This window comes from Leptonychotes weddellii, chromosome X, assembly GCF_054177405.1.
Source record: "Leptonychotes weddellii isolate Sample4059 chromosome X, ASM5417740v2, whole genome shotgun sequence".
Taxonomy (NCBI): Eukaryota; Metazoa; Chordata; class Mammalia; order Carnivora; family Phocidae; genus Leptonychotes; species Leptonychotes weddellii.
The window spans coordinates 59,413,476-59,430,331 of NC_138385.1; the positions used below are offsets into that span (position 1 = coordinate 59,413,476).

The 16,856-nt window shown below is 44.3% G+C and overlaps 1 long non-coding RNA gene across 1 annotated transcript in view; it reads left to right on the plus strand.

Moving 5' to 3' along the window:
* LOC145717963 (uncharacterized) overlaps positions 1-13,866 on the plus strand; it is a 31,957-nt gene extending 18,091 nt beyond the window's left edge. The window contains exons 2-3 of the long non-coding RNA XR_014141489.1: positions 11,915-11,992; positions 13,729-13,866. This is a non-coding gene — a long non-coding RNA (uncharacterized LOC145717963). The remainder of the gene's footprint in view (positions 1-11,914; positions 11,993-13,728) is intronic.
* The last annotated feature ends 2,990 nt before the right edge of the window (positions 13,867-16,856 follow it).

Sequence of the window (16,856 nt, forward strand, 5' to 3'; positions counted from 1 at the left end):
TTGCCACTGAGTAGGGGAGACAGAAATGGAGACAGGTACCTCAGACAGAGGCATAGAGAGGCAGAGCAAAAGGAGAAAGGGAAGGGGAGCAGGAAGGAGCAGAGACCTCAAAGGCAGGTGAGGCAAGGTTGTTCTGGTATCAAAAAGCTTATTTCCCAACTGGCCTGCCTTCTAGGGTCCCACCTGAGGTCAGGTAGCCAACCAACTGTGAAGGACACTTAATCTTCCATATTGGACATTCTGTGCCCCTCAGCCCAAGCCTAGTCCACTCTAGAACAGGGACCAGTTACATGAAAAAGGGGCCCAGGTGGGATGCCTGGGTGGCTCAGTCAGTTGGGCATCTGACTCTCGATTTTGGCTCAGGTCATGATCTCAGGGTTGTGAGATCAAGCCCCGCGTTGGACTCTGCACTCAGTGGGGAGTCTGCTTGGGATTCTCTTCCTCTCTCTCTGCCCCTCCCCCTGCTCACTCTCTCTCAAATAAATAAAATAAATCTTTAAAAAAATAAAAGAAAAAGGGGCCCAGGTTGGATCCTAGAGCTGGAGAGACACCTTGATTTTCTTCTACCTCTGTTGCCACATCACTTTGAGATCACTGTTTGATTTTTCCACATAGCATGGGCACATTGGTTTCTGACCAGGGCCCAAGCTCTGCCATCTCAGGCCTGCTGGTCCAAGATAGGACATCCATGCTATGTCATCATCAACTCTAGTGACCATATTTTTCAAACTAAAAATCAGACCAGATTGTCTAATGCATCATCCAATCACAGAACAGAATATTTTAAATTAAGCTTGTCCCTGGAAATCTGAGCCATCTGGTTACTGTCCTGTTACTCCACCCATTGGTTTCCCCTTCACACACAGGCCTGGAGATGCCCCCAGCTGTTAGCCAGGCCCTGGGGCTGAGAAATGAGAAAGGGGAAAGAAAGCTAATGTATACTGAGCTCTTGCCATGTGTCAGGCATTTTCTGTCCATTATCTCATTTACTTCCCATGACAGCCGTATGAGTAGGTGCTTTTTTAATCCTCATTTCACAGATGAGGAAACAAGTTCAGACAGCTGGACTCACTAACCCAAGGTTGCACAAATATACCCAGCTAGGTACAGAGCAGGCTCCATGACCCCAATATAAGGAGCTGAACTCTCCAGCAGAGAAAGCCCTTGTAAGGAATGAAAGGAAGCATGGAACAGAAATGCCACCCTGAAAGCTAGTGGGAACTTGGATGTATTAACAGAGGTAAAGAGACCAAAATGAAGTAGGTTACAGACTTACCCTTCTCTGCCCTCTGGAATATGCGCCCAGTTCTGGGCCCCGTACAATGAGGGCACACTGGTGCCTGTCTATAGGGCAGTGAGGAGGCTGGGGAGCAGGTTAGAACCCATGTCCACGAGTAACGGTGGAGGCACTAAGGCTATTAGGCCTGAAGGAGTGACTTCAGAGACTCCAGACCACAAAAGGGGTATGTATGTTTTATGCGACTCCGAGATAAAAGGTGGTAGTTACGGAGAGACAGATGTGGACTCAGTGCAAGGAAGAATTTTCTCAGAACCCAAACGATCTTGTCATAAAACTGGTTGTCTTGAGAGAGAGTGAGCTCTCCATTACTGCTAATGTGCAAACATGGTTGAGCTGAACACTTGGTCGAAATGTTGCAGAGAAGGCTCAAGTTCTGGATCAGAGGTTAGACTGGATGCCCCCTGAGTTTATTGCAGTGCTGAAACTCCATGAATCTGTGATGGTTGGAACTGTCTCAGGCCACCCCCATGGAGATTCCATAACTTCCTTCCACTGCTTTTTTTCAGGGCTTCACATCTTTTAAAACCAGAAAATCCTTTCTTAGGTCCCACCTAAATTCCTCTTACTGGAGTCATTCTTAGTTCTGTATAGGACCGGCTGCTGAGAAGGGAAGGGTGGAGAAAGCAGCAAAGCAAGGCCACAAGAGACCTAGAGGAGAATTCAAATAGCAAATGTTAAGCAGACAGATGGCCAATGACGAAGGTGGAGGGAGCACTCAGAAAACATTACAGTTGAGATGTAAATGTACTTTTTCCTTAAAGATATTATCTTTTCTGATTGATTTTGTGATTTAAATTGCTAACACTTGAAAAGTGGTGGGAGCAGTGAGTTGCTCACATCTTCATTATTTGGAATATGACATTAACCAACCACTCGGTAATGCTAAACATTTTCCTGCTGGTCAGGAAATCCTTTCTTAGGGCTAATCTAGATGTCAATTACAGCACCACCAGACCGTTGTTAAACGTTAAATGTGCATAATGATCTATTAAGTAAGAGGTGCAGATTGTCAGGTGCCTGGAAGGTGCATGAGACTGATGGTAGTCGTGGTATGTCCTGACAAGACCACTGGGATGTCCTGGACTGAGAAAGTTTTGACTGAAACAGATGGATGGCCCATTTCTGCTAAATCAAATCTTATTTCTCTCCATTTTCTCAGATCTCTATTACTTAGGTCAACATCGATTTACCAGAGATGTGTGCAGCACTCAGAGGATGCTGGCCTGAGGAGCTATCATCCCTGTCCTGGAGGCTCTGGCTAGCTCTTAACATTTCTCTCCTCCATCACCTTAGAAATATACGTTGTCCATCCTTGTGACCAGCTATTCTCAGGAAAGTGCCCCGACTCCGGCATTTTTGCCTGGAGTAGTTTATCCAACTGTGAGAAGCCTATGAAAGGCTGGGAAGTAGTGTAAAGAAAGCCTGCCTTTCTTCCTGCAGGTTGTGTGCATGTCTGGCTTACTATGTGATTAAGGCCAGGTTCTATTTTAGACGTGGACCTGTGGGTTTCTGTAAGAGATACTCTTGTTTTGGAGGAAGATATGGGAGCTTGTTCTAGTGAGTATTTATATAAATTCTAGCTGTGAGGGAGTGTCTTAGGTCAGGTTACTGAGAAGTGGAGCCTGAAACTGGGATCAGGGCATGTGATTAATTGAGGCCATGCCCTTCTAGAAAAGTCCAAAAGTGAGGCAGGAAATCAGGATAGGGAAGAAGTAGCCCAGAAAGGATTCGGTCTTTAGGAAAAGTCTAGCTTTGACCTGATCTAGAGTGGATGTGGGAGCTCTGGAGCATGAATCACACCACAGAGTTATGCCATCTTCAGGAAAGGGACTGGATTTTTGTATTCCTGGATCAGTCACTTATTGCCCCACCCCCGTAGGAGGCAGGTATAACCTCCCATGCAACTCTGGATTAGGTGGTTTCCATTAGCCAAGGGCAAGTCTCAGGTCTTGCCATTAGCCACAGCACTCAAAGCAGCTAGGACTGGGTGTACAGTTGGAAAGGAGGATCTGGCCCAGGCACCAACATCATCTACTACAGCGCGGCTGCCATTTTAGGTTTCTAAAAGCCTCCTCTTTCTATGAGACACAAGGACTTCAGTCACTATGGCTCTGCCAATCAGCTGTGAGCTAGCTGTGTCTCACTGACCAGAGCTACTGGGGGGTTGTAAATGGAAGGGTTAGGAAGTTGTCACTTCTGCAAGAATGAGATAAGAGTCCAAGTTCCTGGGTCAGGGAAGCCACATGGCTGAAATAGGCAGGGAGCTGGGGCAGAGATACCAGGCAAAAGTGACACTGGAGTTGTGTCAGATCATCAGGAGTGTAGTGCTATCACTTCTAGTGGCAGGGTTGGGGCTGCTCATCAGCTTTTACACTGTGATGAAGCTGGAGTTAATCCAGATGGATTGTTTTATGTTGCATATAGTTTTATAAATTATAGGACTTCCTTTTCCTTCTCCTTGTTCATTTTCCTTGTGAAAATGTTGGTCCTTATCAATATGTTCAAGGGAACCAAGGGTATAGCTTGGCACCCATCCTGGGGGTGGTATGTGGCCCGTGAATGATAGCAGCTAACCCCTATTGAACACTTAATATGTACTGAGCACCTCCTGAGCACTTACTTTCAGACATTATTAGCTCATTGAGTCTTCCTAGTAGGACTTGGAGTTGTACTGTATATGGGTGAGGGTGGTGAGAAAAGGAGGTGTCAAAGATAACTCCTGGTTTCTGAAAGAATGCCATTATCTGAGATGAATGATAGAGAACACTTCTCTGGCCTCAGTCCTGTCTTCTTTAGACTGGAAAATTATAGTTTATGTAAATGCTTCCTTGAGGGCCTGTTTTGAAAGCTCTGGAACTTCTTAGAGATGCACTAGATCCTGATTGGGAAATTTCTAGATCACAGAAGATTTACACATTTCTTTATTTCTTTAGTCCCTCTTTACTGACACAATTAGTGTGTCAAAACAATCAGGTTGCACTCAACCCACCCGATTTCTCAGATGGACATCATCCTGTAAATTGCTCTGAAACAGAACCAAGGCTCTCTTCCTTTACCCCAACTCCAGCAAAATCCTAATCATGAGGATATGTAGGAAGATGTACATTTGCTACCTTGTCCCTTCCCTAAAAAAGAGTCACAAGAAAACTCCATTTTGACAGCAAATAAACAAGCAAGCACTTTTTAAAATTTCAAACACTAAAAAGTAATATGTATTGAGTGCTAAACTAACCTAGTTACATGGGTTATTTTATTTAATTCTAAAATCTGTATGAAATAGGTAGTTGTCCATTAGGATGCTTTTAGCTGAAAGTAAAAGAAACCATTATACAAACTGGCTTAAACAATTAGAAAATTTGTCCTCAAATAACAGGATGTCTAGAGGTAGAGCAGACCTAAGCATGGCAAAATCAATGACTTAACTAGGAGGACTAGGATCTTTTCATTTCTTGGTTCTGCCATCCTCAGGAAAAGTTATGCTTAAGGTAGTTCCAAACATCACTTCCAGGAATAACATCACCTGAAGGAAAGGAAAAACTTTCTTTTTCTCCTTAGGAGGAAGGAAATCTTTCCCAGAATTCCCCAGATAGACTTCCCTTCATGTTCTGTTGGCCAGGATTGAGCCACGTGTTCATTTCTGAACCAATTACTAGCAAGGAGAATGAAAAATACATGATTGGATTAGTTTACTTATTTGAGATGGAAGGAAGGACACTAAAATATTACCATGTTCCCATTCTACAGAAGAGGAGACTAAGGCTCACTGAGATGAAGTAACAGAGCAACTTGCCCAAAGTAACATATCCAGTAAGTGACAGAGCTGAGTTATAAATATAGTACTTCCCTATTTGCTGTACTTATTAATTACTAAATACTTGTTAATTGCTAAGAGCTTACTGAGGTTATACAAGGAATCCTTATTATCCAAGTATTCATTTTCCAAGTCCCTGCAGTCAGAAGGTTGGGTAGCAAAGCAAGAGACCATTAAGATATTCACTAGTGAACTGGCCAATGATTAAATTACTTTGGCATCCCTCCCAGATTAACAGTAGCATCTAGATCAGTCTTTTCTTGTTGTTGGGTATTATAGACATCAGAGAGTAAAGAACAAATTCAATGCCAATCAGTTTGCAAAGTGAAACTGCAAATATGAGAAAAGATTCAGGAGTTCATGAACAAAGCATCAACAAAAGTGATACTGGAAAACTGCTGGAATCTCAGAAAAGCCATGAACACATGAGAGCCTGGCAGAATTAGATCAGTTAACAGTTAAAGAAGAGCAAGTCATCAAGGATGAGAACAAGATAAAGGCTTCAAAGGATAATGATTTGACTCACAAACTCTTAAGAGATATCCTTGGGAAAGCCAAAGTCCTTGGATTATTTTGTTATAAAATGATCTTTATGATCATGCTATGTAAATCAAAATAAAAATGTTATGCCATGCTGTCATTCAGTTTTGTCAGAAAAATCATACTATAAATCAACTAATGCTTGAGTGATTCTTTGCCTGACCTAAGAAATAGAACATAGCTGCAATTGCAGCCTAAATTTGTGAAATATGAGATAACCTGCTTGTCATAATTTTTGATTTTGGTTTTCTGCGACAAATTCAAATAAACTTTTTAAAAATTTTTTTGTTCAAATTCCAGTTAGTTAACATAGAGTGTAATGTTAGTTTCAGGTGTACAATATAATGATTCAACACTTCCATACAACACCCAGTGCTTATCACAAGTGTAGTCCTAAATCCCCATCACTTTTAAAAAATGTTTTACTATGACAGTTTAAACAGATTCACTTTAAGCAGAATTCCCCCCCCCACCCATATCAATTATCTGCAGATAAAGAAGTTCTCCTATAGAATGTTAAGATCACCCTGGGATCAAATCAATCTCACCCAGCCACTCACTAGTTTTTTAGCTTTGGCCAAGTTTCTCAGCTTTTCTAAGCCCTTGTTTCTCATTTGTAAAATGAGGAAGCTTCATAAAGTTATTGTAAAGATTAAATTACACTACTCATATAAAGCACTTACCTTAGTCCTTCACATGTAGTACGTACTCAAGGAATGTTAGCTGTTGTGATGTTGTTAAAGTGATTGTGTGGAATGACAGCAAAAACATGGGCTTCAGAGTATGTCAGACCCCGAGTTCTAATTCTGCTCAGTCATTTCCTTATTATGTGACCTGGAACAAGCCACTTCCCCTTTCTGGACCTCAGTGATCTTACCTAGAAATTAGCGTGGGTAGGGTTGCTGTGACAGTTAAATAAGATAACTGATGCCCAGTAGTCACTGTCACTTAACCAGTAAGTTTTTATTTATCTGTGTTGAATATTGTATCCAGTGTTGTGTGCAGCTGTGTATGTGTCTGTTGGGGAGACATGTATAATAAATGTAAGGGGTTCCTGTCCTCAAAGGGCTTATATCTCACAAAGAAAACCATTAATGTGCTATGTGCCAGCTACATGGCCTCTCTGGGCCTCAGTTTTCCTTTCTGTAGTACTAAGTCTTCAAACTAATTGATCTTTAAGGTTCTCAAACTCTGAGAATCTATATAAGCATGTGGATTCCTGAAACAAGTATAAAGAAAGCCAAGGCAACTTGGTTCCAAGCATGATATACTGGAGTTCATAAAGAGGTCCTTCAGGAACTCACAGGAGGGAAGGGAATGTCATCCAATGGAACAAATACTGGCTTTGGGGCCAGACAGACCTGGATTTAAATCCCAGCTCTTCCACTTGCTAGCTGGATCTCCTTGAACCATGAACTTCTCCTTTCTGAGCCTCTGTCTCCTCCTCTGTAAAATGGGACTTAAATGCCCTACTTATAAGGATATGGTGAGAAATAATCAAGCCCACACATTTGAAAGTGTCTCATATGCAGTAGGTGCTTTGCTTCTTGCTTAAGGAGACTTCCTGGAGACTTGGGAACTTGAGCCAGGAGTTTTTGGTGGGAATAAAGCTGCTAGAGAACTGGGTACAGTTGGGCAGAATAGCAGAGAATGGCTTTTTGGCAGATGCCTTTATTGGGAGGGCAAAATGCCAGGCTCTGACAGGGCAAGCCCAGTACCCTGAGGTCCACGAAGAAGCCATCCCTTTGCCAACCTCTGCCTGGGATTCTCATCAAGGCCTAGAGGGAAAAAAAAGAAACCAAAATGAAATATATATTTATAACAATAATAATAATTATTCTTTCACCAATTTTCTCTTCCTTCGATGGAGTCTGGCAAGGACTACAGAGCAGGAAAACTGCTAAAGTTGAGAGTAATGGTGCCCCCAGGACAAATAAAGAGGGAACTTCAAACCAGCAGATGCTGCTGAAAACCCCAACACAGGAAATATCTGCAGAATGAATTGAGAATTTATGGGGGTTTGGGTTTTCAGGATTTATAAATAAGTTCCATGAACAGAGGAGGGAGATGAAGGAAAGAGAGCAGGACAGGGCAAGAGGAGTGGGCTGGGGGCAAAGGCCAGCTGTTCCCCCACCTCCCACTAGGCAGATCTGGTGTCAGTGGGGTGCTCCAGGGACAACAGCGGCCTGGGCAGGTTGAGCTGAGCTGGGGCAGATCCTAGTGTGTCCCATGGCCCTGGTGTCACCCTCATGGTGGGCTGGCGGCTGGGTGGAGGTGGACACATGGGCCTACGGGCAAATGTGCATGGGCAAGAAAGGCCATCTGATAATGATGGTGATAATCAGTAAGCCGACCATCAGCAGGTCTTCCTGGGGTTCAGACTTAGAGGCTTCCCTAGGCCTTTCTCAACCTTAAGCATGTCAGAGTCAGGTAAGAAAAGGTATGTCCAGAGTGTGAAAGTAGGTCAGGCCAAGGACTATGGAAGGAATGAGTGAGAATGGCATTCCTGCAGGCTCCTGGGAGGCTCCATGTGCTGAACCCACACATGTTCAGCAGCCCAATCCCTCTGGGGGCCTCAATTTTCCCACCTGTAAAATGGTGGGGTTGGGGTTTAGACTATAGTACACAATGGGCTTGTTATTGAAGTGTTGGTAGTGGAGAGGTGTGGGACTAGGGAAGCGGGACACTAGGCTGCCAGAGATGAGGCAGAAGGAGAGTAGAGAGGGGCCCTTGCCCAAGCAAAGGTGCACCCTGGAGGTGTTGACAATTTCAAGAACCCCAGGGACTCTGGAATACCTTTTCCCACCACCTCAGGTGTGGCACTGTGAGTTCAGACTGCATTCAGGCCACCCTGGGTGCAGGCCCTTTAAATATACCAAAGGACCCTAAAAGTTTTCCATTTCTGGTCTCTGCCCAAAGGGGGATTTGGGAGGAAAGCCATTCGGCTGCATTTAGAGGTTAGTGCTACTTGGAAAGTGTATGTTCAGCCAGCTTCTGGAAACGGAGGCCCTTTGCTTTGTTTACATCTGTTGTTGAACCCCACCTCCAGTGAACTTTTAATTTCAGTTATTATACTTTTAGGTGCTCAATTTCTATCTTTAAATATAATTTCTATCTTATTGATATTCTCATTTTGTTCATACATTGCTTTTCTGGTTTCCTTTAGTTCTTTGACCATAGTTTCCATTAGTCCTTTGAGTATATTTAAGACAGTTGATTTAAAGTCTTTGTCTAGTAAGTCTAATATTTGAGCTTCCTTTTTTCCCCCTTTGAATGGGCCATATTTTTTTTCTCTTTGTATGCATTTGTGATATTTGTTGAAAAGTGCACATTTAAATATTATAATGTTGTAACCCTGTAATAAGATTGTCCTCTTCCCCAGGGTTTGCTCTTCTTCATTGTTAAAGGTTGCAGTCCTCCATTTATTTAGTACATTTTCCAAGCTATTTTTGAAAAGATCATATTTGTTGTCATGTATGGCTACTGAAGACTCTGTTCCCTTTACCTTGTGTTCAGCTAGTGCTTTGACAGAGAGTTCCCTGAAAAGCAGGAGCATTTTAATGTGGCCTTTTTTCTTGATTCAATGTTTGCTTGGTTGCTATATAACTTTGACTCTTTTCCAGAGTTCTGGCAAAGTTGATACTGATGGTTTCTGTGTGCTTTCTGATGTTTCCATGGAGTGATGGGTTTGGAGCTCTGCCACTCTGCCAGTGTCACTTGGGTCTTTGCTTCTTGCCCATAGGTACCAAACAGTAAGGGTGGTGTCTCCAGCCTGGATATTCTTGGCCATAGGAAAAGTTGGTACCCTGTTGCTCTGTGCAGGGCGAAACCTCCATGTGTTGTGACTATTCTGAAGCAGGGTTGGTTTTTCTGGCAGCATGGTGAGATGGTTTAAAGGATTTGAGTCAGATTCCTAGAGAATCGTTGGAGTGCAGAGCTGCCTGGAGAAAGGGAGGGATGAGATCATGATAATACTTGTAATAATAGCTACCATTTAGGGAATGCTGACCACATGCCAGTTGCTGGCCTAAGTGCTTTGCATGTACTCAGTTCTTCCTCCTGGCAGACTACTGGGATTACCATCACTGAGGCCAGGGAAGGTAAGCCACTGCCCAAAGTAACACCGTAGAGCTGGGTTTGAACCCCAGGTCTATTTGACTGTAAGACCTCTTAATGGTAATTAAATGCTTCCTTTTTGAATCTCATGGGATTTACACTTCGACCTCAGAGACCCTGGCCACCTGTCCTATGGGCTCTCAGTAGAAGAAAGGGACATCTATGGCTCACACTTACTTCAGTTGCTGTAATTTTCAGTCCTGGATTTTCTACTTTTATAACTTCTATAACTTTATTGATATTCTCATTCATACATCATATTCTTGGTTTCCTTTAATTCTTCATCCATGATTTTCTTTAGCTCTTTTAGCATATTTGAGAGTTGATTTAAAGTCTGTGGCTCACTCCTGCCCTGGGCAGATTCCAAGAAGCTAGCAGCTAAGTGCCATGTTCCTTTATTCCCTTCATCTCCTGCCTCCCATACCACCACATTCTAACATAACAAAAATGAAGAGGATTGGAGTTATTTAACAGGAAGGCGGGGAGGAGGGTAGTTGCTCTCTGCTTCCATTGAGGACAGAACCAGAAAAATCTGGTAGAAACTGCAATGGTCATTTTAATAATTAGTAATTTCTAGTTCAAGGCACTGTGTTCATTATATCTATTATCTCATTTACTCCTCACAACAGCTCACAAGGTAGGTGCAATTTTTCCCATCTTAGAGATGAGGAAACTAAAACTTAGAAGAGTTAAGTAACTTGCCTAAAGTCACACAGTTTATAAGCAATAGGATTTCATTCATCCATTCAATCACCATTGGGTACCTACCAAGTGCTAGGCACTATTCTGGGCATTAAGCAAACAGAGATGGAGGCAGCCAATCATCAAATAAATATGAAATATGATACCTGGCAGTGATAAGTGCTTTGATGAAAACTAAAGGAAGGTTGTAGACTAAGGGGTATTTGTGAGTAGAGCTGAAGCGGGGGGCTGTTGTAGCTAGGATGGTCAGAGCAGACCTCTTGGAGGAGGTGATCTTTGAGTAAAGATGAGAATGAAGGAAGGGAGGGCACCGTGTGAAGATCTGGGGGAAGAATATCCTAAGGACAGGGAATTGCAAGGGCAAAGTCCCTGAGAAGGGAATGAGCTTGGTATGTTCAAGGAATAGTAAGGGGACAGTGTGGCTAGAGTAGAGTGGGTGTAGTGGGGAGTGAGGGGGGGATGTAGTTAGATGACATAGGGCTTCATCAGCCACAGTGAATACTTGGGGTTTGGTGTGATAAGAGGGCAAAGCAGGGTTTTAAACAGAATTGCATGATATGAATGACATAACCATTTAAAATATATTCCCAGCTTCTCTGGAGAATGGAGTGTACAGGGCAACAGTGGAGTGGCAGGGAGACTGAGGAGGTGTGCAGCCATCCAGATAGACATAATGGAGGCTTTTGGCCCATGGTGGTAAGTGTTGCTGTTGTGCAAGGAATCAGATTGGGAATACAGTTGAGAGTTGGAGCTATCAGGTTTATTGAATAATTGGACAAGGTGGGTAAGAGAAAGAAAGGAGGATCCCCAGGTTATGGCCTGAGCATCTGGGTAAATGGTGGTATTGGACACTGATATGTAGAAGACTGAGGAAGGCAATTTGGGGCTTGGTTGCAAATTTGGGTGCTACCATGAGTGATTCCATGGGTCTGGGTTCTCCCTGAAATGTCTTCACAGTACAGGGATTTATTCCCAGAACAAGGTACTGGGGAAAGACACTAAAAAAATCTCTGGCCTGTGTTCTTGAAAGATGGAAAGACAGACATTGTCTTGGCTGGTTGGGGCCTGACCTGCTCTGAGGTGCAGCCAAGCCAGATGGCCCCTTGAAGTCCCTCATGGCTTGAGGATTCTCTTCTGTGATCTATGACCTGGAGGTGGGAGTAAGAATTTTCTCTTTTAACTAACATTTTTCCTTTTCCACAGCCTGATCTCTTTTAGATCCAGTCTAATTTCTTACAGGCCTTGGGCTAATTTGCACAGCTGGGTTTTACATCTGGGTGATTGCCATCTGCACCAATTGCCTTGCTGGCTGCAGGCAGGATGAGACTGCAGCCCCAGGGCAGGCCACAAGCTTCTGGAACTGCCTTTTTGAGGGCACTCTGGGCTTGAGGATGGACTGGGCCCCCTGAGCCTGATGCCTGAGCCAGTCTGTTCTGTCCCCCCAGCTCCCAGTCAAGGAAGCCCTGAGCCTCAGCTTCAAGTGGACCTCATGGACACCAGCATCCTGGGAGGTCAAGAAACAGGTCTGGAGATGCACACACGTGCACACGCACACACACACACACACACACACACACAGAAATAATGCCATAGATATATAAGCAAGACAGCAAGAGACAGAGAGATAGAGACAAGGATGGAGAATCAGAGAGACAGAGACAGAGAGAAAATTCTGGGAGGGAGATGGACCAAGTAAGTGTGGGAAACAGTGAGAAGCCACAACAGAGAAAATGAAATCAAGGTAAAGAGGGAAACATGCTGAAGCAGACAGAGTAAGATAGAAAGGCCCAAAGAGGCAGATAGACAACAGAGGAAGAGAATGGGAAACTTGTGGGAATGATGTGTTTGGAGGCTTGTGTCTAGCCTTAACACAGTATAAGGGCTTAATAATCTATGGCTATTAGTATTACCAATATTAGAAGAATGAGAGGATTTTGTCATTTTTGTACACCAATAACAGTTGAAAACCAGCAACCTCATATGGTTCAATCTTAACGTTATTATTTCATCCCATGGGACCCTAATAGGTGGTGGAGGCATGATCTTGAGTTGTAGGTATGTCATCATCAGAGCTGAGTTTGAAAAAGATAGCTCTCGAAGGCAGCATGGATTTGAACAGGTAAGACTGGGGGCCAAGAGGTCAAGGAGGAAGAGGCTGGGCCAAGTGTCCAGGCTGGAGATGCAGAGGGTCTGAAGTCTGGCAGGGACAGGAGGGTTGAAATGAGAGAAAGGGTATAATTAAAGGCATTTCCAATGAGCATTAATAGAACTCGGTGACAGATGGGTAGAGATGGCGAAGGGGAATTGGCTCAGTCCTTTTTTAGTTTTCAGGGCCAAACTCAGGCCCCATGGTCCTGCCAGGAAGCCTCCCTTGGCCCTTGCCCCCTGCCTAGGGTTCTCTTCCATCAGCCTCTGAGCTCTCACATTCAGCAGCGTTGGGACAGAGTTTGCTTCAGACTCCTCAGGGGCTCCCTCACTAGGGGAGATACTACCTGGCACAGCGGTTGCAGCCCCACATGGGCTCTGGAGCCTGAGCTCTTCCATTGGAATCCACATTCTGTATTCTGTGTCAGCTTGGGCAAACTACTTACTTTCTCTGAGTTTCACACAACCTACCTGCTTCAGAAGCTAGTGTGAGCATTAAATGGAGTAATACATGCAATGTGGTCAATAAGTGTTAGCTATTCTTATTATCATTGGCCATTAGTCATTGTTGATTTTTAGTGTTCTATATCCTCTTGGGCTGAAGCACATTAACTGCATCCAATTTCATTTATGTATCCATCCTCCCTCTCCAAGACTTAGCTCATAATGGGTCACAGAAAGTACTGGATGATTGTCTGGAGCCTTGATTCAAATCCCTTCTATTCATCAAACACTGCAGAAGCAACTCACAGCTTCTCTGCTGGCCCCTTGGTACACACACAGATGACAAAGACCTGGTCCCAGCCTGTGAAACACCCAATCTAATAATACTAATAAAATAACATTTATTGAGCTCTGTGTCTGTTCGAGCCTGATCAGGGAAGCAGAACCACTGTGAGTGATCTGAAGTAAGGCATTTATTATGGGGGTTAGAAGTTCCACCATCTTGGGAGCAGATGAAGAAACCTATGGAAGGCTGTGAGCTCTGCATCTGGTGGTAGGACTAAAGTCATTGTAGGTGAGCAAGGCTGGCAGTCAGGAAGAAAAACTGAACATGAAATGGGAGAGAGTGAGGACAAATCAGAACCTACATCTTGTCTCTCACCACCTCCAGCCAAGACTTTGTGGGTGACCTGCAGAAGAAGCTTGGTGTCCTTCACCACAGAACTGCATGTGCTCCTGGCCCAGGACGCCCTGAAGCTCAAGATCTGCGGAGCTGGGAGTGCTGTTGGCCTGACAGCTGCCCCATGCCAGCAAGGCGAGCCAGCAGAGTGATAACAACATAGGCCAGCTTCAGCAGCACCTCTTCATCAACCTGCAGAGAGCAATGGCTGATGCTGCATTTCTGCCTTCCAAATCTGTGTGAATTCGTCTTGTAGCCAACCCTTAGCCTGGAACCATACAAAGAAGGGAATTCTGAGGAAGGGGAAGGGGATTTCTGAATTACATAAAAGAGGATTCTGGGTCTCTCTTACCTTGTCCTCACCCAGAAAGAGAAGAGAGTTTTGCCCTTTGATAACATCTGTGAGAGTGGGGTTGTCAGTACCTGGTGTTTGGTGGGGATGGAGGGATGGGGCAGGGAACAGAAGCCGAGGAACTAATCCCTACAGAGGATGAGTTGGTGAGTGTGGTCCCCAGTCCAGTTGAGACGGAGGTGGTTTGGGCTTCATAATCCAGAAAATCAGTTCAATTCTCTATGTCACTTATGTGCACAGTCCCACGATTCCTGGTTCTTTGAGGACTTTCTAGGCACCCCTCCTCTGGCCTCCTCAGTTAAGTATGACATGGTTTCCATTAATTTTTCAGTTAAAATCAGGTTCAAATTCATTTTGTTTAGAGAGTTAGAGGAAAGTTTCATGGCACCCCGTAAGATTCCCCCTGGGGTATCACTGGGCTGTCACCAATCCAAGGCCAGAATGGCGAAAAAGAAGGCAGAGAGGCAGCGAGCATGAGGGTGTGTGTGGCAAAGCAACCAGTTTTGAATTAGCCCTTGTTTGCTTTTATTTAGACCTCATTGAGACCACACTATAACCATGCCCTCCTTGAGGCCAAGAAAAGGAATAAGGAAAATAATATCCCTTGGGTGAGCAGCCCAGGGCTTCGTTTAGAGAATGAGATGCATCTATGTCTACCTTGCCCCTCTGATTACAAACGATTTGCATTTCAAAACAAACCATCTTTAATTCAGAACAAATGCTGTCCCTCTTGGTAGGGCCAGGCTGGGGCAAATTCCGGAGCTGATACAACTGCTGCCTGGGGTGGGAGCCTCAGCCCCTAGGAAGCCCTGAAGGGAGAGCAAGAGAGGAAGGAAGCACTGAGGCTGGGCCTGGGCTAGGCTGCCTGGCTTTTCAATCTTGACCTCACCACATGCTAGCTGTGTGACTTTGAGCAGATTCCTATACCTCTGGGTCTGTTTCTCCATCAGTAAAATGGGGATAAAATAATAGTGTCTGCCTCAGAGGATGTTTGTGCAGACACATAGAAGGCTCTCTGACACATTTTGTTGTTATTGTTGTTGTTGCTGTTGTTAATAACATTATTATTATTGATTGCATGAAGCACTGAGTTGTTGCATTTAATTCACGGCACAACCCTACAAAGTAGGTACAGTTCGCAGTTAAAGTATCTGAGGCTCAGATAGGTGAGTGACTGGTCAAGATCACACAGCAAGTGACGGAAAAATGATTTGATCCCATCTGTTTTCTCCTGCTATGTCACAAAAAGTGAGAGGAATTTAAGAGAGGTCCCAATAACTACCGAGTCCAGAAAGGGAGTTCACCGCCAGCTGTGGTGTTTAGACGAGTCTTAACCAAGGAAATGGCATTTTGAGCGAGGTCTTGAAAATGGCTCAAATTTGAAGACATGAGAATTAGAAGAGGGGCAATGCAGCTGTGGGCACAGCACAGGATGTACATGGGGAACAAAGGATTGTTCCGTTGGGCTGAAGTGCGTAGGAGTCAGGCCTGGAGCATGTTGAAGCCAGATTGTGGAGAGCTTTGAATTCATTTATTTAGTCATTTATTTAGCCACTACTTGTTAAGTACCTACTACGTGCTGGGTCCCTTCCTGGATGCTGTGAACACAGCAGTGAGCAGAATAGATCAAAACCCTGCTCTTGGGGAGCTGGTGCTGCTGGCAGAGAGGAAGAATTCCTCATCAGGCTCCTGGGCACCTTCCCCAGCCTGTAGGTTTTGAAGGCTCGCAGCACACCAAAGCCCAGAGGGAGGACCCGGGCAGGCCCAGGAGGACTGTCAGCATGTTGAAAGGTAGAAGGAGTAGGTCTACGAGGAGGAGTCCTGAGAAAACAGACCAAGTGGGGACTTCGAAGGCTCTGGAGGCTGAGCTATTTGGAGTGAAACAATGAGTAATGGGGAAACATGGGAAGTTCTTGAGAAGAAGAAAGGCAGCACCAGAGCTGTGCTTCAGGGACAGTACTCAGGAACCATGAACAGAATGGACTTGGAGTGGGAAGAGTAGACACCAGGAGGCATGGAACCATCATTCCAAGACTTAAGGATTCCCTGTAGAACTGGTCTAGTGTCAAATTAAAATGCAAGCCTCCTGTTCAAAAATTATTAAGAATGTCAAGACAGTGGCACCGGAGCATTAAACCAAGTGCAAGGCCTTTCTGAGCACTGGGCCTTACTGTGCACAAGGCTGTGTATGAGTGCCCAGATCACATGTCCTTGAAGCTGGCCCTGCTCCCAGACTTTACAGGTGTTACCACTCAGGACAGCTCCAAAAAGCCTCATGGAAACCAAGTTCACCTTCATCCACCCCCTAGGCACATCTGACATCCTCCCTTCCTTTCAATCGGGATGGCTCCAGCCACCACTTGAAACCAACCAATTCTCAAGGCAGATGTTTCCTTCCAGGCCTTCCAAGAATTATCTGTCCTTGTTAATTCACTTATTCTTTTTTTAATCAAATATTTATTGGGGGGATATAGTAAAAAAGGTTATGTATCTTGGAATGTGACAGACATTGGTTTAAAACTAAGCCTCACTTCTCACCACCTGGGCAAGACCTTTAACCAGTGTGAGTCTCAGATTCATAAGTTATAAAATAGGGACAACATACATACCTACTTTGTAGTGCTGTCATAATGCTTAAATTAGACCATGAGTGTAAAATCACACTACAGTTCCCACATTACACAATATGTGTTCAATACATATTTGGTAGAGAGAACCAGGACTCAGAAGTCATTTTCTAGATTTGCCATTTCCTAGCTGTGACCCT